This window comes from Vombatus ursinus, unplaced genomic scaffold (genome assembly GCF_900497805.2).
Source record: "Vombatus ursinus unplaced genomic scaffold, bare-nosed wombat genome assembly UNPS02010639.1, whole genome shotgun sequence".
In the NCBI taxonomy this organism is placed as follows: Eukaryota; Metazoa; Chordata; class Mammalia; order Diprotodontia; family Vombatidae; genus Vombatus; species Vombatus ursinus.
Window position 1 is genome coordinate 4,241,494 of NW_020950417.1, and position 26,724 is coordinate 4,268,217.

The window sequence follows — 26,724 nt, forward strand, 5'->3', positions numbered from 1 at the left end:
TATCTATCTATCTATCTATCTATCTATCTATCTATCTATCTATCTATATATCTATATACATACATATAATTTTTTCCCCTCCATCTACCCTAATACTTACAAAGGTCTCATGAGTTACAAATATCATCTTTCCATGCATGAATATAAACAGTTCAACCTTAATAAGTCTCTTATGATTTCTCTTTCCTGTTTACCTCTTCATTTTCCACTTGAGTCTTGTATTGGAAAGTCAAATTTTCTATTCAGCTCTGGTCTTTTCATCAAGAATGCTTGAAAGTCCTCTATTTCACTGAATGACCATTTTTTCCCCTGAAGGATTATACTCAGTTTTGCTGGGTAGGTGATTCTTGCTTGTAATCCTATCTCCTTTGACCTCCAGAATATTATATTCCATGCCCTGTGGTCCCTTAATGTAGAAGCTGCTAAATCTTGTGTTATTCTGATTGTGTTTCCACAATACTTGAATTGTTTCTTTTTGGCTGCTCGTAATATTTTCCCCTTGACCTGGGAACTCTAGAATTTGGCTACAATATTCTTAGGAGTTTTCCTTTGGGGATCTCTTTCAGGAGGAGATCGGTGGATTCTTTCAATTTCTATTTTGCCCTCTGGTTCTAAATTATCAGGGCAGTTTTCCTTGATAATTTCTTGAAAGATGATGTCTAGGGTCTCTTTTATGATCATGGCTTTCAGATAGTCCAATAATTTTTAAGTTCTCTCTCCTGGATCTATTTTCCAGGTCAGTTGTTTTTCCAATGAGATATTTCACATTGTTTTCTAATTTTTCGTTCTTTTGGATTTGTTTTACAGTGTCTCTATTTCTCTTAAAGTCACTAGCTTCCAATTGCTCTATTCTAATTTTTAAGGAAGTATTTTCTTCAGTAATCTTTTGGACTTCCTTTTCCATTTGGCCAATTTTGCTCTTAAGGGCATTCTTTCTTCATTGGCTTTTTGGACCTCTTTTGCCATTTGGGTTAGGCTAGTTTTTAAGGTGTTATTTTCTTCGGTATTTTTTTGAGTCTCCTTTAGCAAGCTGTTGACTTGTTTTTCATGATTTTCTTGCATCACTCTCATTTCTCTTCCCAGTTTTTCCTCTACTTCTCTTACTTGCTTCTCAAAATCCCTTTTGAGCTCTTCCAAGGCCTGGGACTGATTCATATTTTTCTTGGAAGTTTTGGATGTAGGAGCTTTGACTTTGTTTTCTTCTTCTGGTTGTATGTTTTGATCTTCTTTGTCACCAAAGTAAGATAATATAGTCTGACTCTTTTTGTGCTGCTGGCTCATGATCCCAACCAATTACCTAAGTTTTAAACTCTTTGTTAAGGTAAGAGTCTGTTTCCAATGTGGAGAATGTACTGTCCCAAGTTTTGGGGGTTTGTACAGCTGTTTTCAGAGATACTTCTAGGGACCTGAAAAGTGTCAGTTCTTCCAAGGTGCTATGATATGGGGTGAGGTGTTTCCTCTCCCCAGCCACAACAAACTCCACCATGCCAGCCCTCCTCCTCACCCCAGGACTGCCCCTCAGAACTGTGACCCAGATCCAAGCATGGGCAAAGCAAGAGATTCCTGCTTCAGCACTGGCAAAGAGGTCCTTGCAATCCCTCTCTTATCAGCCACTGGATTCCCCCTCAGTCTGTAGGCTGGAAGCTCAGAAGCCAGCCGCTGCCCTCAGGGTGGCTGAGACCTAGCTTCTTCTCCCACTGCAGTAACAGACTTTTCCCACTGACCTTCTAAGTTGTCTTTGGCATTTGTGGGTTGAGAAGTCTGGAAACCGCCACAGGTGTCCGCGATTCAGTCCTCTGAGGCCTGCTGAAGGGTCACTGAGGCCTGTGCGCCCACGCCAAACTGTGCTCCTCTCCCATCCTGGCGCGATATACCTTTCTGATCAGCCATCCAGGTTGTCTTGGGCTGGAAATTTGTTTTACTCTGTTTTTTTTTTGTGGATTCTGCTGCTTTAGAATTTGTTTAGAGCCATTTTTTTGTAGGTATTTGGAGGGGTTTGGGGGAGAGCTCTAGCAAGTCACTGCTTTCCCTCTGCCATCTTGGCCAGTTCTTAGAAATTTACCTTTTAATGTCATTCAAATGCCAACAACTATATACAAGCAAGTTTCTAAATAGGAAAATATGAGATAATCTTAGAAGGAAGACATTAAGGTTAAGGAGGACTGGGAAATATTTATTGCACAAGGTTAGACTTTAGCTGACACTTGAAGGGAATCCAGGAAGTCAAGAGGTAGAGATGAGGAGGAAGAGAATTCCAGGCATGGGGAAGAGCTAGTGAAAATGCCCACTTATGGGAGATGGAGTTCCTTGAGTGAGGAACAGCATAGAGGTCAGTGTCACTAGATTACAGAGTAAGTGTACAATCTGGGGATTAATCATTATCCAATTTTTCAAAATCTGGAACCAAAAATAATTTTGTGAAAGCAACAACACATTGAAAAAGTGCAGTTATACCAGATCGCCATACTTCTTGAGTGGCTGAAAGCTTACAAAGCACTTTTAACATTACCATACTCTTATGGAAGATAAAGAAAGGATATAACTTAACCCATCTTATTGCTTGCAAATTCTGATGTACTTGAGATGTCCGAGAAGAAAGTTCAGCCAGGAATTTGTCACAGTAGTTTTCTTCTAACATCTCCAAACAATCAAAGATAAGTAAAGAAGGAACATGAAGTAAAACCCAATACTTCACAAATGTATTTTCCCTGCAGCTTCAGCATTGTGATAATTGGTGCCATTAGGTTATAAGAAGAGGACAGAGGCTTTTGTTGTGTGCATTTTTCTTTAGATTTTTTTTTTTGTCATTTTAAAGTGTCTTTCAAAATACTTTTAGTAGAGCCAAATTAAATGTCACCATGCCATTCCTTTGGGAAAAGGAGGCTTCCCTAATTGAAAAAGTATTAATCAACTGAAATGATAGGCTTGCCCTCAACTGAGTTTTACTAACTCACTTTCAGCTTAATAAAATACCAGAAAAAGAGCCTATTTTGTGAAAGGCTGGGTAACTCTGGTATCTTTATGACAAGTCTCCTTTCCTATCCTCTGATTTGAAAAACTTTCTACACATACAGCAATGATTAAATTGACACTCAATATACTTTATTTCCAACAAAGCAAACTTATCTCCCAATGCTCCCCTAAAATAACTCTCATACAACAAAATTGACCTACTTCCTATAGGACTAACCATGTTCCTTTCCCATTCTTCTCTATTTATATGTCATACACATTTTTCAAGTCCCAAGGCAGACCCCATCCATTTATCTCTGAATATATAATTGATTGCTCTCTCCTCTGAATTCCTAAAGTAATTTCATAGGATCATAGATTTAGAGCTGAAAGCAACAATGAAAGTCATATAGGCTGAACCACAAATGTTTTAGGCAGTGTGGGATTATGGACAGGACACTGAATTCAGGCTTGGGAAATTTGGGGTTGAATCTCAGCTCTAACCCTTAGTACTGGTTGTTTCTTCTTTTCATCTATAAAATGAAGGAGGTTAGACAATATGGACTCTGGGGACCCTTCCAGCTCTAAATCTATGATTTTTTGGTCTATGAAATAGAAGCCGAGACAGGTTAAGTGATTTACTCAGGCTCACATAGCTAATAAGAGTTTGAGAGATGATTTGAACCCAGGTTTTCCTGAGAATTCCAGTGCCCGTCTACTATGCCTCACCAACTTTTTCTTGTGTACCATTCACTTAATATTTAATATTGTTCTGTGTGTGCGTGTTCTTTAATTTCTTTAGGTATATGCCATATTATCTCAACTAGATTGTAAGCTCTTCAAGGGAAAGGAACCATATCTTTTCCTTCTTTGTATCTCTAAAACAGCACAGCACCATACACATAGCAGAAACTCAACAAATGTTTGTTCTTGTTGATGAAGGTGGTAGATGATGGCATAATGCTGATGATTAAGATTCCTTCTTTAGAGTTTTTTTTTTTAAATTCTAGTTCTTTTCTCTGGGGCCCTTTTGATATTTTGAATGTTTTTTATCTTTCTCATTCTCTGAAACTCCACTGGGATCCAAACAGATCCACCCCCACATCCATCTATATTTGTCTTGGGCGAACCTCTGGTATAAGGAATGAGATGAGGTTACTTATTCTGTCATGTAATTACATTGTTTGGTATTTTAATCTCCATTATCTGACATCTGGACACTTCTGATGAACACGCCTTGTTCGAGGTCAAATGTTAGTTTCGTAGGCATTTGCTGATTTGCCCACAGTTCGTTAGTCTTGGCTTCTCAGAGATTGTCAAGATTTGGGGGCCCTTGATATGGGTCAAATATCTCAGGCAGAGTAACATTCCTATCAGCCAAGCAGATAATTAGAAACTTGGAAGATCTGATTACAATTCAAAAAAATGAGAAAACTGTCAAGGAACTGAATTTCCTCACTTAAGTTGGGAAAAAAAGGACAATTAATTTGTTGCCTTTTCAAATGCATGCTTGTTTACTTTAAGAAAGACTCCTGTGACCTGGAAATGTAGCAGGTACATTTGAAATTAGAAAACTGAGAGATGGGAACATTTCATAAGAACGAATAAGAAATCAATGGCAGGGTCAAGGAGAAAATTAATGTTTCCTGATTAGCCTAGAACTTTATGCACCTGAACACATGCCATCTCTTGCATGATGAGATAAAAAAGTGTGTGTGAGGGTGGCAGGATGAAGAGAAGTATGGACTAAAAGAAGGTGGTGAAAGATGAGAGAATGGAAAGTAGAAAACCTCTTAGGGTTGTGTAGGGCAAGTCTCCAAAATTTCTGGCTCAATCTCTTTTTGGAACATGTATAAAATGAATGTGAACTCTTAAGTGGATAATATCTGCAGAATGCTGCATAAATATAAGGTGTTACTTTTGTTTTGAGGTCAACCCTAAGCCTCTCCACAATGCAACTCAGAAATCATGTTTGTGTGACTCCCAAGTCCACACTCTGTCCAGCAGTGATTTGTTTGCAGAAACAAATCTTGATGGTGCTGATTGGCTGGATTTCTGCCCTGAGTGCTCTGGCTGCCTCCTAATCCTTGACTTGACCTTCAACCCACACATCTGTGGGATTGCAAACATGATCTTCACCTGGCTTTCTTTAAGCTTGTACATTTCATTTTGGTTCATGCCTTTGCACAGCTGAAAAATAGTCACTTTAGATACCGATGTGTGATATTAAATCCAGCCGGTTGGGTCAGCTGCAGTGATAATTTGATGTAAGATTTGCTGGAATCCATGTCAGATGGCAATTACCTTTCACAGATGGCCTTTAGGATCCATGGTTATTCTTCCCCCTCCTTCACCCTGTGCAGGTGCTTAATTAACTTTTCTTGCTCTCCAGCCTGCCATGAACCTCACCTGGAACTAGTCCTACGTGTCATTTCCTCCTCTTACAATAGATGAGAGAAGAAGTAAAACTCTTCTGAACCCCAGCATAGGATGCTTTAGATTGCTGTGAGCATACAAGTTTTTTTTTTTTTTTGCCATATTGGCAGACTTGACATCTTTGAAAGATGGTCTGCTTTTAGCTCTGCTTTATTTTTGCCTCCTGAGCACAGTTTTCTCTAGTTAAATGGTATTTGATACTTCTCTGCTATTGAACTGAACACTAAGGGACTCCCTTATTCAGGGGGAAGCAGACTGAAGAAGGATCCTCTTAAGGAAAATGACAGGATTGGCTAAAAAAGTCAGAAGGGAATCAGGCAAAGATTGTATACTGGAACCTAAGAGTGTAGAAGGAAGTATATATGAACTCCCACTTTCAGAAACTCAATACATAAAAGTTGGAAATAAATTAAAACAGGGTAACTTGAAAATCTAGATACATGCTTTTAGATAGTTTTAGTTCACTCACAAACTTTACAGAATAATACTTTTGTAAAAAGCAGAGTTTAAATGATTTAAGTGATAAGTTATAAAGCCAAAACCAAGAAGTAACCGAGAGTAGCCTGAATGAAGCCTTATTTCAATGATTCCTAATTATCTAGATGTCAGACTGCCCAAACCTCAGGCCTCCAAGATACAAAATTAAATCCAAAATTTTGAAACAGCTTCTAAGAACCTAAAATACTGTTTAAAAAATCCCTTGCACCAAAGTCAAATTCATAGACTATCATAGTCTAAGTGACTCTTTATAAATGTGTATTGATGTTTCTTGTTTTTATACCTTTCAATTCTGAATATACACATACATATACATATATATGTACATATGCATATATGTATGTATATATACACACACACATATATATATATACATATATATGTATATGTATAAACCATCCCTTAAAAAATATAAAGGGAAAAAAGGGGGAAAAAGTGATTTAGTAAAACTAATCAATATGTCAAACAAGTTTGAAAGTATTTAGCAAAGTATGGATTTTTTTTACTAAAAGTAAAATACAAAAGCTTAATACAAAATCTTCATGAAGTTTTAATCTCAGTTTTTTACTACACTCTGTCTGTAGTCCCATAGTATATACAACAGTAGTCCACAATCCCTTCTCTAGAGAGAAGGGAAAGAGGAACATTTGTCTCATTTCTTCTGAGGCAATAACATGATCATTATAGTTTCAAAGCATTTGGTTTCCTTGTTTATCATTGTTCTTTTCATTTACATTGTTTTAGTCTTTGTGTACATTGTTTTCTGGCCTTTGCTTATGTCCCACTTAATCTTCCCACAAATTTAAGTTTAATCTATATTATTCCCATTTTCCTTATCACTTTCCTAAGTCTAGATAACAATAAAACAGTAAGTCAAGCCCTGATTTGTAGTTGGCTGATTTCTAAAGTATAAATGCTTACACCAAAAATTTGACCATCAGCTTTAACCAGCTCCAGCACACTCCATGGATTTCCCAATATTACTCCCTAGCCCCAACTTATGGCCTTCTACTTTGTTCACATTTCTTTCTTACAATTATTGTTTATTTTGGTATATATGGGATCTTTTTGTTTTTGACCTCCTCAGGGCATACTCCTATCAGTGGGATCTGAGTAAAAATATTTTATCCACTTTTTTTAACACAGCTCCAAATTATAAATTATAGAAAAAATGACCATCTGCATTAGTAGAAGTGGCTTCCATCGAAGTTCCTTATGCCAATGAAATCACAGATCTAAACAAACAAAACAAAAAAATCTTACTTCAGTTAATTCCTCATTTTCCAGTCCATAATAGAGAAGTAAGACTCTAAGCAGATGAAGGATGCCTACTATGAAGATTATGCTGAATGGATAGCATGGTATGGTGGGAAACGTTCTGAATTTGGAGTCAAAGGACCTGATTTCAAATCCTGGCTCTGCTACTTACTATCTCTGTGTCTGTATACAAGTCCCTTAACCACTCTGTAAGCTTTAAAATTAGGGAACTGGCCTAGAGGACCTCTGAGCCTCCCTGAGAGATGTGACCCACATGCCCTAGATCATGTCGACATAGCACTGAACCAATGCAAGATTTGGAGATCAGCTCTAAGGTTTCCCCCAGTGCAGTACTATAATCATGGGTCTGTGTGACTCCAAACTGTTTCCTTCAGGCTTTGTTTGGAGAAACAGCAAAGATAGTACTGTTGGTCTGCGTCACTACCCAGTTATGGCTAATTTACAATCTACAGCTTACCCCTTGGTCCACACCTCCATAGTGTTACAAACATGATCTTTACTAGACAAAATAATGACAAGTGGTCCAGTCACTCCAGACTATCCAGATTTTAAGGGTCCTAGAACTACATTTCACATTTTAAAATTTTCATTGTCCCTCTACACCCTAGGGGCATGGTTGTACATTTTAGGGATGCTAGTATACATTATGCCATGCTAGCTCTACTTCATAGGCAATATATTGTGAATCATAACTATGCAAATCATATCTCCAGCCTCCACCAAATCATTATTCATAGAACAGGAAGAAACCAGGAATCAAATAGACTACTAAGAAAATATAGCAAAATATTTAATTAAGGAAAAGTAGTAAAATATTTAAGACAACATAGCACTGAATAATAAATGGGCACCAAAATAATTTACCAGCCCTCTCCCTGCCCAAAACACACATGCATGTATACAACATCCTATATCCCATAAGTTTGTGGAGAAATCACCATCTTAACAAATCAGGTGACTGGGTTTCTCCATTGGCTTGAGTATTTATGAAGTTCCTTGGGGTTGGGTTTGTCTCTCTCAACTTTTGCATCATCAGCTTCTAATGCATGGAGTTAATCTCTCCTTCCTGGAAGACCACAGATGTCAAGAATAAATTCATTTTCAGCATCTCATTCTCAAAATACATCCTTGTCTCCCTTGATTATATTGACTTTAGTATGTATGCTCTGAGGGACCGGCTTCACCCTAGAGGCCTGTTGTGTCTCTTTCCTCATTCCAGCTCCAAACATTTATCTTCTGATCCAGTCCAGATTCCCTAAGACATCCTGTAAGTCTTCCATTCAGTCAGTAAATATCATCACTTGTTTCACCATGACTAAGCAAGGGTAATTTATAAATGTAAAAAGAGTGAACTAGGTTCAGACACCAGAAATGGAAGCAGTGGTTAGGTGAGGAGCTATATATTGGTGATACCTCTTGACTCCGAAGGGATCCAGTGGGTGGACAGGGTGAACCTGAGTGAAGGGTAGCAAAGGTGTCCTGGTACTTGGGATAGGGAGGTTGGGGTGAAGGCAACCTAAGGAAAGAACTAAAAAGTGTGAATTAGAGATGGCCTTAAGCCTGAGGAGTGGTAGAGGAGGGTATATTCAGTCAATCATCAACTAACATTTATCATCACCTATTATGTGTCAGATACTATGCTAAATATTGAAGAAAGGCTTCAAACTAATCTCTATTCTCAAGAAACTAGGAATCTATTGGGATGATGGAGGTATATGTGACAAGGGTGGCCGTGAGTCAGGGACTGAGGAAGGAATTGCATAAGAGCAGAAGGAACAGGTTCTCCAGGACCTCTGGAAGGGGCCTCTTGTTACAGCATTGTTCCAGAGCCTCACCTATTGTTAATATGCCTCTGGCTGGGGTTATTAGAGGGAGGCACACAGGCAGCTGTGAAAAGTGACAGCTGACTGCCTTTTATGAAAAGAAAACACAGAAAAATCTCAAAAGTGTATGCAAGATTTTGCCAGACAACTCAGCCTAGTTTCTATAATGGCCCCGAATTATCAAGCAAAGGTCAAATAACGTTCTATATCCTCTATTTAAGACAATAATCACTTCAAGGTGTCTAAAGTGTTAGAGTCAAGAGAACTGAGATGGCCTCAGATGCAAATGGAGCAATGAAGAGAAAGTTACTGTAATTCTGAGAGCCTTAATTTAGTTATCTGTAAAATGGGAATAGCAACCATCATCTCACCAACCTCACAGGTACAAATGAGATGATGCATGTAAAATATTTTGTGAGCTGTAAGTTCATATAGTATAGATTTAAGGCATTAGTTTTAGAATTAAAAGTTACCTTAGAAATGACCTCTAGTCTAAGGTACTGACTTTATAGATGAGGTAACTAGTGACCCCAGAGAGGAGATGTGATTTGAGTAGGTCACAAAGTGAATGGCAAAGTTGGGACCTGAAACTAGATCCTCTGATTTCACAGCCATAATGTGACAGATAAATGTAAGCAATTATTATTAGAATATATTTTAGAAGGATTCTCATGAAAAAAGTTTTAAATAAACAAAGCTGAAACAGTGGTTAGAATAAATGTTAGTTATCTGGAAAATCCAATTATAGAAACAGACTTTATCCCTCTAAATACCTAAATGTGTTGCTACTAGACTGTCACTTAAATTTGACATTCACACTTCCCTCATCATAAGATGTCATAACATAAAATAACTTCATTAAGAAATATGCCCCATATTTCTGCCATGTGATATGTAGACATATTCTGTAGTGACTATATATATATAATTATTATTGGTATGGGCTTATGGGAAATCAATTCTTACAGTGGTAGTTTACTTAGGACAAGGATAGCAGAGAAATTTGCACGATGAAATAATCCTGTTTACATTCCAGATGTGGTCTAATTACCTGAGTTAGAGTTTGACACTGAAATGGAAAGAACCAGAGATGCCAAGTAAGAATTGTTGTTAGCAGCTCCTCTGTCCCTAGTTCAAAGAAACCACAGCCTGTTTCCTAATGGTCAATAATTGCAAATAAAACATATGCTCAAAGTTTGATTTTTTTTTCTTTCTGAAATGTTTGATTTTGGCCTTAATTTGACTTTAAGTGACTTTTAGTCATTTTATGAAGAACTTCCTTAGAGAGACTTCTAGAGTCAGAAAGAAAAGGAAATGAAGGAAAAGAAATAGAGAAAGGGGAACAGAGACAACGAGAAGTATAGAAAGACAGACAAAGGGAATGAAAGAGAGAAAGGGATGAATAATAAACCAGCAATTGAAACCTTTAAGACTATGCCCTGGCTGATATAATTTGGATGGGATATTTCCCATAATAGAGGATGTTTGCATTTTGTCAGTGTGAATAATTTGTTCATTACAGTAAGTCTACTTATCATCTACAGTCAGTCAATTTGTATTTATTAAACACTCATTATGTGTCAAGCACCATGCTAAGTGCCAGGGATATAAAGAAAGGCAAAAGATAATCCTTACTTTTAAGGAGCTCACAATTGGGAAGTAATACGTAATCAACTATGTATAATTATGTTTTTGTAATTCAAAAAACAACAAGAAAGATACAGGATAAAATGGTGACATACAATAGAGGGAAGGGACTAGAAATAGTGAGGATCAAGAAAGGCTTCTTTTAAAGGTAAGACTTTAAAGAATGCAAAGAACCCAGAAGATGGAAATGAAGAGCAAGAAAATTCCAGGCAGGGGAGAAAGCCAATGAGAATACCCAGAGTCTGAAGATATAGTGTATTGTTCAAGGAACGGTAAAGAGGACAATGTTATTTGATCACAGAATAGATGGGAGTGAGTAAGGTGTAAGAAGCCTGGAAATGTAAGAGTGGTCCAGGTTTAAAGGACTTTGAATGGCAGAGGAATTTATATTTGACCCTAAAGGTAATAAGAAATCATTGAAGTTTAATGAATGGAGACTGGAGGGGTGGCATAGTCGGACCTGTATTTTAGGAAGATCATTTTGAAAATTGAGTGAAAGGTGGACTGGAGTAGGAATAGAGTTGAGTGAGGGAGACAAATGATCAGGCTATTGGAATAGGTATGAAGTAATGACAGACTGCACCAGAATGCTGGCAGCGTCAGAGGAGAGAAGGGTCTGTATATGAGAGATGTTACAAAGGTAAAATCTATAAGATTTGGCCTCAGATTGACTGAGGGATGAGAGAGGGAAGAATCATGAATGGCATCTAGGTTGTGAGAATGGGTGACCAAAAGATTGGTGGCAGTGTCTAGAGGCAAGACAGTGAGTTCAGTTTAAGATATATTGAGTTAAATGTATTTATTTGACATTCAGTTGGAGATATCCAAAAGGGATTTGGAGATGTTAGACTTAAGGTCAGGGAGAAAGGTTAGGGGTGAGCAAATAAATCTGGGAATCGTCTACATAGAGATGATAGTTTAACCCATAGGAGCTGATGAGATCATCAATTGAAGAAGAGAAACAATCCCAGTACAGAATTTTTTTTTTGGTAAGGCAATTGGGGTTAAGTGACTTGCCCAGGGTCACACAGCTAGTAAGTGTATCATGTGTCTGAGGCTGGTTTTGAACTCAGGTCCTCCTGTCTCCAAGGCCAGAGCTCTATTCACTGCACCACCTAGCTGCCCCTTTCACTGTACCACCTAGCTGCCTACCCCCAGGACAGAATTTTGGGGGACATCCATGAATAACAAGTATGAATGAAGATTCAGTAAAAGAGAACTAGAAGCAACAGGTAGGAACAGAGCCAGGACAAAGCAATGTCATGAAAACCTAGAGAGAAGAGAGTATCAAGGAAAAGAAGATGATCAAGAATATCAAAGAGAGGTCAAGAAGGATAAGGTTTGAGGAAAAGCCATTCGATTTGGCAATTAAGAGATCATTGGAACCCAGAGGGATGTCAGAAACCTTGTGCTTCTACCAAGACAAATAGGTTATGTTACTAGCTGTGGACATGGAGAGAGGAAGGATGAGAGTGGGGAAGATGCAAACTATATGGACAAAGTGGGGGCATTAGGATACTGTGCAGGGCTCAGAAGCTTTTCTAGTATTATAGCTCACAAGACCCCTCTGTTGTTATTCTCCCAATTGATTATCCATAGATATCAACTAGTTATTCTTTAAAATGAGCTGGACAAGATAATGGCAAACTGCTCCAGTGTCTCTGCAAAAAAAAAAAAAAAAATCCCAAATGGGATCATGAAGAGTCAGACATGGCTGAAAGAACTGAACAACAAAGCTTTAAGAAATATATATTTAATAAAATAATATTATAAGTGTAGTCATCACAAATACCACCCCTGAAGCAGGGGTACACCCTCACTAAAGTACATCCAGAGCCCTGAGGAAAATGGGTTCAAGCTTAGAGTGCATGTGACAAATAGCATAACTGACGATTCTTGAAAGTCTTTTTCTTTCCTTCATTGAATTGTCATGATGTCCTTCTTAGCTTTAATATACACTTTTCTGCTTTGCTCTACGGAGATTCTTGGAGTTTTCTTTCCCTTTTGTGTCTTTCTGGTCCTCAGCTCCCAATGCAGACACTTCTACCAGCCTCTGCTTTCTGAAGGATGCTGTTATGATGCACATAAGAAATACAAATCCTCCAAGTTTCTGAAGTTCTCAAAGTCTTCCCCTGGTCAAGATGGAAGGGAAAAGTTATAATGTCCTCTTTTCCAAAATTGATATCCTCTCATGAGCTCAGCTAGATTAATGCCCATAACAACCTGATGTAAAGATGGAAGAGGGTATGATTTAGTCAATCAATCACTGTACCCCACATAAAGTGATTAATAAAATACTCTACCTCTAATATCTTTATCAGGTTTATGCATCTCTATTGGATCAATTAATGTTAGTCTTGTCCATGGGTAAGTCTGTCCAGCCCAAACAGCACTTTCAGGAAGCCGTCAAGACCTTTTTTGACCTCACTCACCACCCTCCTTAAATGGGAAGTCTTCTGAGCTCCCATCCCTGTTGGATTAGGGCAAACGAATTCTTTTCCAGTTCCTTCATGCCTCTGGCAGCTAATATTTGGGACATGTGAATTACCTTGAAGTTTTCCTCAACTTCAATGTGGTACCTGGCAACCCTGGAGAAGGCAGGGCAGGACAGAAATGGTGATGATTTCCTCACATCCCTACCAATACAACAGAGGCCCTTGTCTCCCTTGCATCACTAGTTGGTTCCCTTAAATTCTCTGCCTCTGTCTCTATCTCTCTGTCTCTCTGTCTCTCTGTCTCTCTCTCTGTCTCTCTCTGTCTCTCTCTGTCTCTCTGTCTCTCTGTCTCTCTCTCTGTCTCTCTCTCTCTCTGTCTCTCTGTCTCTCTCTCTGTCTCTCTCTGTCTCTCTCTGTCTCTCTGTCTCTCTGTCTCTCTCTCTCTGTCTCTCTCTCTCTCTCTCTTTCTGTGTGCATGTGAGTGGATTCCTTTGGCAGTCTGGCAAAACCTCTGGGTCCCTTCTCAGAATAATGTTTCTGAAACAATTGAAGGGAATGCAAATGTTCAGTTAAACTAAAAGTTGTACGTTTTACAACTAGTGAAGCTAAACATGTATATTTTTCCCATCCAAGTTGATGGACCCCTCTGAAATCTATCCAAAGATCCTTCAACCTGTGGATCCCAGGTTAAGAACCCTTGCTCAGGTAGAACTGTTAATGAATTGAGCTACCACTTCAGCTGTTTTCCCAGTCCTGATGTATTAGAGTGTCTTAAGAGGTCACCCATGAGTAACATAATTGACTGCATGAACTCTCTTCTGCCTCTAATAATAGTAGGTCCTTATTGGACCTGGAATGGAAAACCTACAATAACTTTCAATCCAAAGCACAAAATACCTCCCTTCACCACAGCCTCATCTATCTGAATTGTACCATCTAAGCATTCCTTGCCAAGGGAAAGGAGGCTTAGGTGTGGGCATCAAACATTAGCCAAATTTGGCCTTGAGTAGTATTGAGCAATCATTGTTATTAAATGGATCAATTTAGGTGTGTACTCATCAGAATGAAAATTAAAAGGCTATGAGTGTCATGTATATGTGACAACCCATTTTTCTTAGTCTCAGAGGGGACAACTAGGAAAAATGAGTGGAAGCTATAGATAAGGAAAATCTCCTAAATAATTAGAGTTGTGAAGAATGTCAGAGCTGTTGGAATGGGATACCTAGGGAAATAGTAAAGTCCCTGCCTCTGAGGGGCTATAAGTGAAATCAATTATACTTTTTTCAGGGCTTTTGTAGATAGTATTCATGCTGTAGGTATGGGTTGAACTAAATATGCCATGGAGGTCCCTTCCAATTCTGAGATTTCGTATTTCTATTACATGTTACATCACAAAATTTCCAGGTCTTCCTTCTTTTGATGCGAGGAATGTAATAAATGTCTTTCTTGTTTATGCCGTTGGCTAGTATTATTTTTCCCCTAACCTTGCAAAGATCCCCTACATCTATATTAATGAATGTTCCCTATTTACAACTCCCTTGACTATTTAGTTATTTGGTATATTGGAAGCTCTATATTTTGTTTTTGGTATCTATACAAGCAAGTCAGTACTGGCTGCCCAAAAGCTTACTATATGCAAACTCTACATAACCAAAATAATTTTGCAACAGCATTAATGAATTGCAAAATCATAGTTATACCTCACCATAACTTCATGAAACCTCTCTGCAAAATCCCAAGTGATCAGTTGGGACACAAACTGGATGGTTGGTTATAATCCAAACTGAAGCTTGAGCCTTGGCAGTATAAATTCCCCTTAGCATTAGCTTCCTTTTGCCATATTACTTACATCATGAGCATGTACATCATTCCTGTGGAATTAACTGTCCCTTATAACAATGATCCACATAATGTCTTATTTTCATTGAACCACCTAATGATATTAATCAAGATTTGTCATTTATCTATTCAAAGACAAAGACTTACAGAGAAAGAAAGAGAGGGATGTTTTACAGACTTTATCAGATCCTGGCTTGTAAAATGGAGATTAGGGGCAGCTAGGTTGCTTGGTGGGTAAAGCACCAGCCCTGGAGTCTGGAAGACCTGAGTTCAAATCCAGCCTCATACACTTGACACTTACTCCCTGTGTGATCCTGAGCAAGTCACTTAACCCCATTGCCTAGCAAAAAGAAAATGGAAAGCTGGAGTGTAAAATAGAGATTGCTATTGTATTTGTATGGTATCTTTGAAATCTAAATTTTGTCCCAGTATTATATCAAGTAGGACGTGTGCCTTGAAGGCCATATGCATCAATCTCTACCTGAAGATGTGAAAATACAGCCTTGGTTTGAAAGTTTGCATCTATTGTACTGTTATAAGAACCACCAAGGGCAGCATCATTTCAGGATCTCATGAAATACTTCTTTAGTCATCAGGGTGATAGAGTACATATTGATTAGATGTATTCACAAAATATTTTCTTCAATAAATTCACCAAAAATACATTCTGTTTCCTACAGAAAAGAGACAATGTTAGCCACAAAGGTAACTCAGTACCTACAAAGAAGGGTGAACTATGTCTCTATTCTCAGGATTGCAATAAACCTAAGATGGCTCATGTGTCAATTTTAGGGAAAGAAAAATGAGACCCCAACTTTATATCCACTAAAGCTGGACAGTGAGTGAGATAGTGCTGGAAAAGGAAATGAAAGTAGTGAAAAAAATGGAACAGAAAATAAGTCAAAACTGAGACCTTCCTGATGGAAACAAAGAGAGGAGAAAAGATTGGGGTAAACAATAGGTAGGTACCTGGTATCACAGACAGCTTTATATAAGATATAGGAGTTGAGCTGGGTACTGGAAATGGATAGGATTTGGACAGGCAGAGAAGAGGAGGCATTCAGAAAATTCTAAAGTAATGCCTCAACATTTGAAAGAAAAACTGGTAACTCCTAAAGAAGTCTCTCAAATGCTTAGCTTTGTTGAAACAAAATGATTCCCTAGAGTTATGAAGACATTTCAGAGGACAATGTAATTTGAGGAAAGTGTTTTTTTTTCTCTTTCCAGGTCTATTTCCTCATTTTGCAAATGAGGGAGTTCTTTTAAATGATCTCTTCCAGTTTTAAACATATGATACTGACCTTATCTGACCCATTTAAAATTGATTTATTTTTTAATTAGCCAACAATTAATTATCAATTAACCTCTCTGGGCCTTAGTTTCTTTATCTGTAAAATGAAGGAGTTAGACTCACTGACATCTAAGGTCCCTTCTAGCTCTAAATCTATGGTCCTATGATCCCTCCTAATATGACAGGACTGGTGTGGCTGTATTCCATAATGAGATGCGTAATAACTTGATTGTTTGATTAGTCAGGCTCACTAGTACAGCAAGTGATCAAGAAGGTCTTATATTAATATGTGTTTGAATATCTGAGAAAATCTCTCAACTCCAAAGAGTGAGAACGGCCTCCAAAATTTCTGAGAAAGTCATGTATGATGCTACATACTAAGGATGTGCTCCTTGAAACAACCATCAACATTTTTTTTAATTCTGTTTACAGAATTTCTTAACTATTAACTAAAACAGGTCAGCTTGACCTCTAGTTGGCAAAACATTCTGGCTAGCTCATATTACTGCATATATTCAAGAAAGTAATAAAGCTACATTTTAAAAAAAATATCCCATAATTCAGATAAGCCACTCCATCCCCCCAAGTGAAACTGAACTACTAAAGAAGACTGCTATTTATGCTAGCTGTTATTGCCTGCTAGGTGTTAATATTATCTTGGAAAACTGAAAAAAATCACCAAAATATTTATCCAGATTATGAGTAAATAATAGACTACATGGATAGAACATCTTTTGGACCTTATGATTTATAAAGTCCTTTTCCTCCAAAAACCCTATGTGGAAGGTAGAGTATTTTTTTTTAATTTTCCAGATGAAGAAACTGAGGCCACAATTCAAACCCAGGTATTATGTTTGAATTTCAGTGTTCTTTACAATGAAAATAATGTCTCACTAGAACTCATAATATGATGTCCAAAATACTTTAAAAGAGCTCACAAAATTAGGGGAGAGATGATATGATTCAGAAGATATTTGAAACATGAATGTTCCAAAAATAGAGGTTCAAGTTTTTCTTCAAAGATACCACTAAATGAGCATTAGTAAAAGACCAATATGTTTTCCCCAACTTTGCAAATCAACCTTAAATCCAATATTTATCTTTTACATTAAAAATTTTCTAGAAGGTACCCTCTTAATCTATTTGTGGGGGGGGGGGACTTAGAAATGAGCTAAACCTTTGAATTATAATTTTTCCCTAGAATTCTACTTCAAAGTGAGAGTATAATGAGTCAGTGGGTGACAGACTATGTAGTGCTATGAGTGAACCAATCTGAGCCATAGTATATAAAGTGCTGAATTTGTCCAACCAATGATGTGCATGGCTCAGAGCATCATATTATATTCATCTGGTTTTCATTTGATAGGAAATGACAAACATTTTACTTGGAAAAAATAAAACAATGATGGAATTATAAAACATCTTTAGCACTCAGACTTTTGATGCTCATGTCTGAATTCTCAGTTTGAGGCTTTTTTTCCCCTCTGTTAAACAATTATGGTGCAGTTTGTTTCGTTTCTTTGTTTTTTATTGGCACTGTTTTTCATTAGGTTCTATCAGTCCTGATCTTCACATAGAAACTGAATTATTCTTTGACCTCTTTGTGTACAAAAGGAACACTTACATGTTTGTTCATAATCAGCTCATTAGTTACAACCAAATGAGTTTTGCTTTTTGTTGATGATGCTATATAAATTTAGTCATTCAATTTAAAATTTATTTAAATGCCTTCTAAGGCTATGGGGTTAGGTGCTGAGGATATAAAACTGAATTAACTACTAACTCTATATGCAATTTTTTAATCTAACTGATGGAAAATACCAAAAATACAAACACACAAGTAATTCTGATACAAGTGAGAGGCACAGTGAAAGTATGATGAATTTGGGGGTTAAAAGACTTGAATTCAAACCATGACTCAGTCACTAATGATCTTTGTGATCTGGGTCAAACCTCTTAACTCTCTAAGCCAAAGTCCTAATCTAAGTCCTTGTCTGTAAAAAGAAGGGATTGCTCTCAGTTACTTCTAAGATCTATTGCATCTCTAAATGTATGATCCTTCTATCCCAAGGTAGGCATAGGAGAGGTCCAATCAGTAAGGTATGAGAACTAAGTGGTAAGGTGGTAGAGATAACATTTACCCAGAGAATAGTGGAGAGGAAGTATAAAAAAGACTTCTTGAAGGATGAAAGCTTCTTTATTTGTGGCCTGAAGGCCCAAGGGAGAGTGACACTCTCTTTACATGTAGGGGTCCCAGGTTTGTACTCATAAGAACCAGGTTCAATCTTGGGGGAAGGGGTTATCCCAAATAAAGGATATTATACTCTTTCACCCATTGACTCATTACACCCTAACCCTAAAGTAGAACTCTGGGAAATTTTTCTTAATCAAATCAAGCTCAGTTCTAAGATTTTCCCAAAATGGATTATGAGAGTCCCTTCTAAGAAAATTGTTTTAATGTATAAAATAATAGATTTCAAGTGTGAGACAGCTGTTATTTTCTACACCACAATGAAATGCTTAAAACATTAAAAAGATTTGTAAGTATGCATTGGTTGTTGTCCTTCATGCTTAAAGAGGATCAAAATGATAATGCTATGTTGAGGTCAGTGTGTTGTGTGTCCAACTGTGGCTGGTCAGACCAATATGAGCTCGAAAGGTTCCATCACAGGTCAGGCATAAATAGTCTGTATGAACATTTGAAATAGAGACTTCTCTAAATTTGTGCATCTCACATTTCTTTCGAGCTACTGCAATTCTTCTTTGCTCATAGAGCATGGCACCTTCTTTGATATGGGCATGATGAGAAGCTCTGTGAACCTAGTGTAGGTTTCTTAATCATATCTAATCCAGTCAACAAGCTTGTATGCCTCCCAAAAAGAATGAGCAGCAGGGTCATGACAATGTAATTGCCATTTCCAGGAAAGTGCCATGCCACCATCATCAGTGCATAGGTTCTACCATGATGAACCCTGATAAGGTCAACGAAAAATTTTATGACTACTTGGAGACCCTCATCTTCAATGTGCTGAAGGACAAGTTTGTAATTCTGGATAACTTTAATGCCAGAGTAGGCACAGATTATCAGATATAGGGAGGAATGGAGTCATATCAGATTGGGAGGAATGGAGTTGGAAAATCAAAAGGAACAGTCACTTACTACTAAAGACTGCCTCATGACCTCCTCATCGTCAACACTGTCTTCTACTTACCTAAACACAATAAAATTTCGTGTTTATACCCTCACAGCAAACATCAGCATTTAATAGACTATATAATTGTGAGGAGAAGAGACAGACAGGATGTAAGAGTACCAAAGGAGATATGTGGTGCAGATTGCTGGACAGATTGTAGACTTATCCTCTTCAAACTAAATATCCACATTCAACAAAAGCAGTGGTAAGACAGCTACATAAGAATTAATATCAATCGATCAGAACACTTCTCCATTGTTGGCAACAGTGGCGTAACAGAGGTGTGGGCAGCCTTAAAACCTTTGGTATCTAGTACTGTGTTTAGTCATATGGGCCACAACACTCACAAACTTCAAGATTCATTGATAGGTATTTAAAACGTTGAACAGTAACATGTAAGCTCCTGTTCTACTCCCCCAGGGGGTTAATTGCTGTTATCCTTTGTTTTGGAAAAGGATCAACCATCACATGTAATATCCTGACTTATGCGTGAATTGGATTTAAGAGAGAGACAGAGTTGCACAAAGTCATAAGCCTCAGTCTCTCTTCCTGATTCAAAAAAGTCCAGTAGCAGGGTAAAAGATGACTGGTGATGTCCTGGTATGCACTGAACTACCTGGTGTCTTTGATATATGACCAAACTCTAAGCACTCCACATTTGCTGTTATAGCCGTCTTCATGGCCATTGAAATGAATTGTTCTCATCTGCTTGTTCTACCAGGAGAAGTTTTCATGTGCTTGGAGTAAAAATTCCCTACCTCACCAATAGGTTCGAGGCCCTTCTGCCAAGACAGCTTTACCAGGATATGGCTGCCGCACTTGCTTCAGCTTCTTGGAGCCACAGGTAAGAGTTGGGTGAATCAAATGGAAACCAAAGGTAGATAAGCACCCTTGAAAAGGATTTGGCAAGCCCTCACACCAGAAGATCTAATCCTCCTGAACACCTCATATACTCCAGGAAGTTGATAATTACAATATGAAACATGCGTGCTAAACTGATATTTCACTTCTACCTTGAAACCATATTATGAGAGACAGACAGACTGATAGCTCCAGAGACAAAAAGTCAAAGGGAAATCTAGTTCTTGATGTTAAAGAGAAAATAGTCTATTAGTAAAAGCATATATGCAGACAAGTTAAGATAAGTTAACCAAATTATTTTAGGAGCACCAACAACATTGAGAATCAGGCAGAGCCTAGTCTAGGATGTAACAGAGTAGCTAATATTTTGATGAGAAGAGAGTGAGGCAGACATGCAATTAAGATATAGGGTATGATATATATATATATATATATATATATATATATATACTTTATACATGTAATATCCATGTTAACCTCATCTGTGAAATGAGTTGGAGAAGAAAATGGCAAACCACTCAAATACCTTTGCCAAGAAAACCCCAAATGGGGTCATGAAGAGTTGGACACAACTGAAGTGACTGAATAATAATATGTTTATATATTTATGTGTATTCTACATTACATATACTATATATTGCATATATCTTCCTCAGATTTTTGAAGTTTTTACAGTTTACATTACTACTCAGCTTCTTCAACAAAAACATTTAATATCAGTATTACTGATAAGAGCTACAATCAATATTATTAAACATTTTAAGGTGTTACTAAATATGTTTCTATAGAATTGCCAAATTGATATGTCTGAAACACAAATATGACCACATCACCATCCTACTTAAAAATATTCAATGGTTCCCTACTGCCTCTTAGATAAAATACAAAATGCCCACCATAAAATTCAATAACTCCATAATATGATTCCCACTGACCTTTCCAATCTCATTTCATATTATTGTCTTTCATCTACTCTATTCTAGACAAACTGGCCCTCTCGTTATTCCCCATACATGATGTTCAATCTCCTTTCTCCGTGCCTTTGCACAGTTAGTACCCTATATCTCAACTGCATGTCTGCCTCACTCTCTTCTCATCAAAATATTAGCTACTCTGTTACATCCTAGACTAGGCTCTGCCTGATTCTCAATGTTGTCGGTGCTCCTAAAATAATTTGGTTAACTTATGTTAACTTGTCTGCATATATGCATTTACTAATAGAATATTTTCTCTTTAATATCAAGAACTAGATTTGCCTTTGGCTTTTTGTCTCTAGGGCTCAAAATAGTTCCTTGCATAAAGCTGCAACTTAAATATTTGATGAATTAAATGTTGAATCACATGTTCTTAAACATTATTATTTAAGTTATATGGGAATATTTTTAAATGATGATGAAATGGATCATTTCTCTCTAGTTTATATTCATAGCTAATTAATTCAGAGCACAATACCAATAAAGCCAAGGATAAGGGTTTGATTTCTGTATACGCTGACTAACTTTGCAATGTTTGATCATCATTAGTGGCATCTCTAATGCTGTGAGAAGATTCAGTAACTCTAGAAATTCATACCCTTAACCCTTAATTTATAGTTTGAAGGGAACTTAAAGAAAACATCATTTTCTTTTCTGTTGTGGTTCAGTTAAATTTGGTCATGTCCTATTCTTCGTGACTCCATTTGGGGTTTTCTTGGCGAAGATACTGGAGTAGTTTGCCACTTCCTTCTCCAGTTCGTTTGACAGATGAGGAAACTGAGACAAACAGGGTGAAGTGACTTGCCCAGGGTCACACAGCTAGTAAGTGTCTGAGGTCTGATGTGAACTCAAGAAGATGAGTCTTCCTTATTTCAGGCCCTGCATTCTATCCACTGAGCCACCTATGACTGCAAAGATCATATAGTTTAGTCTATTCATTTTATAGATGAGGAATCTGAGTTACAAAGAGATTATGACTTGGTCAAATTTCAAGAATATTGTGCAGAGGAGATGGAACTAGAATCCGGGTCTCCTAAGTCAAAAATCCTGTGTTCTTTCCATTGAGAGTATAGAATGCTCAGCATAAATCTATTCCTAAACTTAAAGTACACTTGACCAATGGTGGATCAGTAGCATCGTATTTGTAGACAGAAAGGATAGCATATTTATCTGTATGTGATTTTGGGGTTCAAAGACTGGTTTTAATTCCTTCTCCTGTAACAGAATAATTTTGTAATGTAATTTTATTGCCCTGTTAGAGTGTCGCTAAACCCTTATTGCTTAGTCTCTCCTTACTCCAATTCATCCTACTCACAATTGCTAAATATATTTTCCTAAAGTGGAAGTGACAGTATATTCAGTAAAGCTCAGTGGTTCCATATTGGTTCTAGGACCAACTCTAAACTTCTCCATTTTACATTCAAAGCTCTCCACAAGCTGGTTGCTTCCAACCCTTCTAATCTTCTGCCATATTGTCCCATATACTGTACAGTCCAGCCATGCTACCTGCTGTTCTATTTATAGTATGCTCTAACCTTCTAGCTCTGGGCCTCTGCACTGCCATGCCTATAATGCTCTTCCTGCTCAATTCCACCTCTTGGAATTTCTAGTTTCTTCAAGATTTAGTTCATGTGCCACCTGCCGGAGGCCTTTCTTGGTCTATCCAATTACTGGTGTCTTCCCTTTGAAGGTTGCCCTTATCTACTTTGCATTTCTCATTATTTTTACCTGTATGTCTATGTTTCCTCCTCCATTAGAATGGAAGCTCCTGATTTCCTTACAAACAACTTTAAAATAACACCTCAAATTGAATTCTGGACCCACAGAACCAACAAAAAATGAAAGCAAGATAGAGATTTTTTTTCCAGGTGGCAAGAAAGGTCTGTGACACTGGGGTTATGGTCAGCCCTGAGCATAGATGTGTCAGCACCAGAAGGGGGTCTTGGAGGCAGCTACAACAGCAGAAACAATGGTATCTAGAGCTCTGAGCTGAGGGATAGTAAGAGGGTTGGACAACTGGTTAGAAAGAGATCACAGAGTACCCTTTGCTGGCACTGAGTGTAAGGTCTGACCCTGTTAGGCAACTCTTTTGCCCATACACATTCCTGGGTCACAGTTTCAGGGTGGAATGGAAGACTTGTGCTCAGTCACAAGGGATCAGGGGCACTGGTCTCAGTTCCAAGGCAAAGAGGAACATCAGCACTTGTGGCTTGAGGGAAACAAGGGACCTACCTGGGTAAAGAACAGAGTGCAGACCAAGAAAGTAGTAATCACACTTCTCCACAGATCACATCACCTTCAAAGTACCAAAAACTTGGAGACCCTCAAGGACTAGCTCTGAAAACAGCAGCACATAAAAAAGCCTAAAGCTTGGAGCAGTGCCCCCCCAACCATAGGTGAGCAGATCCCAACTTTCAAATAAAGTTCAAAGTCAAGAAATAAGCTAGAAAGATGAATAAGCAACACACAAATACAGACATATAAACAATTAGAGAAATATTATTTGTTCATGCATAGGCCAAGTCAATACAATAAAAAAGACAATTCTACCCAAGTTAATTCATTCAGTACTATACCAATCAAATTACCAAATAATTATTTTCTAGGGCTAGAAAAAATAGTAAAATTCATCAGGAAAAATAAATGGTCAAGAATATCAAGGGAATTATTTTTAATGTGAAGGAAGGTGACCTAGCAGTACCAGATTTCAAATTATATTACAAAGCAGTAATCATCAAAATAATCTGGTACTGACTATGAAATAGAATGGTCGGATGTAGACAATACACAGTAGTAAATGGCCATGGTAAAGTCCAAGCTCTTGGTGTAAGAACTCACCATTTGACAAAAATTGCTTGGAAAACTGGAAAGTAGTTTGTCAGAAACTAGATACAGAACAACATATCACACTAAATATGCCAAGATAAGGTCAAAATGGATAAAAGAATTAAAAATAATGTGTGATATCATAAGTAAATTAGGGGAGCATGGAAAAATGTACCTGTAAGATCTATGGATAAAAGAAGAGTTTATGATCAAACAAGAGATAGAGAGGATCACGAGATATAAGATGGATAATTTTGATACATGAAATTAAAAAGCTTTTATACAAACAAACAGTGAAGTAAAAATTAGAAGGAAAACAGAAAACTGAGGAAAAATGTGGCAAGTTTTTCTGTAAAGACCTCATTTATCAAATATATAAGGGATTGAGCCAAATTTATACAAATAAGAGCCATTCCTCAATTGATAAATTGTCAAAAGATATGAACGGGCAGTTTTTAGAAGAAGAAATCAAAGCTATCAATAATCACATGAAAAAATGTTCTGAATACTGATTGGAAGAACGCAAATTAAACAACTCTGAGGTTCCACCTCACACCTATCAGATTGACTAACATGACAGAAAAGAAAAGAGATAAATCCCGGAGAGTTTGTGGAAAAATTGAGACACTAATCCACTCTTGGTGGAGCTAGGAACAAGTCCAAACATTCTAGAGAACAATTTGGAATTACATACAAAGGGCTATAAAACTGTGAATACACTTTGACCCAGCAATATCACTACAATATTGTCTTGCCACTGGACTTTGATAACTCTAGAAGAGAGAGTGAGGTTGACAACTTTATGCAATTCTGCCTCACTTAAATCCAATTCACATGAAAGTCAAGACATCGCTCCATGATGACAGTGGTCCTCTTCAAAAACAAAGGACAATGACAGTAGCAACAACAACCACTACTAGTTCTGTATCACAAATGGATCAAAGAAAAAAGAAAATGACCCATATGCATGAAAATATTCATAGCTGCTCTTTTTGCGGTGACAAAGAATTGAAAACTGAGGAAATGCCCATCAATTGGAAAATGACTGATCAAGTTGTGGAATGTGATTGTGATGGAATACTATTGTGATGTATGAAATTATGAAGGTGATGGTTTCAGAAAAATCTGGGGAGACTTATATGAACTGATGCAAAATGAGCAGAAATAAGAGAGCATTGTACCCAGTAATAGCTATATTTTAATGATAGTCAACTATGAAAGACTTAGCAGCACGATCTTAAGACAATCCAAGGGAAATGCAATCCAGCAGAAAGAGAAGTAATGGACTCCAAGTGCAAACTAAACCATATTTTTGCACTTTATTTTTATTGCCTTCCCTCCTCCCCACATGGCTAACATGGAAATATACTTTGCATGACTTCATACGTATAATGGGTATCATATTTCTTGCCTTCTCAATGGATGGAGGAGCTGAAGTGAGAGAGAGAGTTTGAAAATGATTTTTTTAAATTTTCTAATAATAAAAATTAATGTAAGCTTCTTGAAAGTAAGGGCATTTCCTTTTTTCCTTTTTCCTTCCTTTCTTCTTTCTTTCCTTTTCTTTCTTCCTCTTTGCCTCCCCTCCTCCCTTCCTCCCTTTTTTCCTTTCTTCCTTTCTTCTTTCCTTCTTGTTGATTGATTGATTCAGTATTTTCTGCTGATCTTAGCATCTACCTCCCTGTATCAATCATGGCAGGGTTCAGCTAAAGCTTTCAGACCCCTTTCCATCTATAATCAACATCTACAGTCCTAAGACCACCTCTATTCAACATACAGTATAATTTAATGCAAAGAACAAACAATCTCCCCTGTTGTCACCTGACTTTCAATGCCCCTTTCTAATGTGCTGGATCCTAGATCTCAGTCACTTGGAACTCTCATACATTCCAGCTCCTCCCTTCTCTCATTACTTCCTCTGGTTTCATCCTCTTGTCTACCAGAACCCAAGTGCTCGTCTGCCCAGTTTGCACTGTTGCCCAGACCCAACCTAACTATCTGGATTCCCTACCCAAATCCTTCCTAAACAACCAATTCTAACACTCCCTGTACCCTAATGAACTGTTTTCTCTGATTTGGTGTCAATTCCCTTTCTTTAGTCTTATATCATTAGATTGTAAGCTCCCTGATGGGAAGGACTATTTGTTTGTTACCTTTTTTACTTCTATTGTATCCCTGGTGCTTACCACAGTAGAATGTCTTTTGACTGACATAACAAACATTTACTCAGTTTGAATAATACACCTATTGAAAGAATCACAAACTTTCCAAGTTGAAAGGAACCTCAGAGGTCATCTGGTCCCAAATATCTCTGGATGAAAACACATTTAATATTTTGTGCAATAAGTGGTCATCCATCTTCTGCTGGGAGATCTCCAGTGGAGGGAGTCCAATGCATTCAAAGGCAGCTCACTCCATTTTTGGATTATTATAATTATTAGAAATTGTTTCCTTACACCAAGACTAAATCTGCCTCTTTCCAGCTTCAACCCATTACTCCTAGATCAGCCTTCTGGCATCAAGCATAAAAAGTCTAATTTTTATTCACTAATGTCTATCCATTGCCACTTTATCTTATTATAATTCGAGATTGCCCTTTATATAACTAATTGTAGAATGGAGTGTTTTTTTATTGTGTTTTAATGAGCTAGTTAAAAGTACAGGATCTGTAGG

General features: G+C 37.5%; 1 long non-coding RNA gene across 1 annotated transcript in view; it reads left to right on the forward strand.

Annotated features, from left to right (window-relative positions):
• Positions 1 to 20,222, forward strand: part of LOC114037835 — a 40,180-nt gene extending 19,958 nt beyond the window's left edge. The window contains exon 3 of the long non-coding RNA XR_003568517.1: positions 20,115 to 20,222. This is a non-coding gene — a long non-coding RNA (uncharacterized LOC114037835). The remainder of the gene's footprint in view (positions 1 to 20,114) is intronic.
• Positions 20,223 to 26,724: the final 6,502 nt, after the last annotated feature.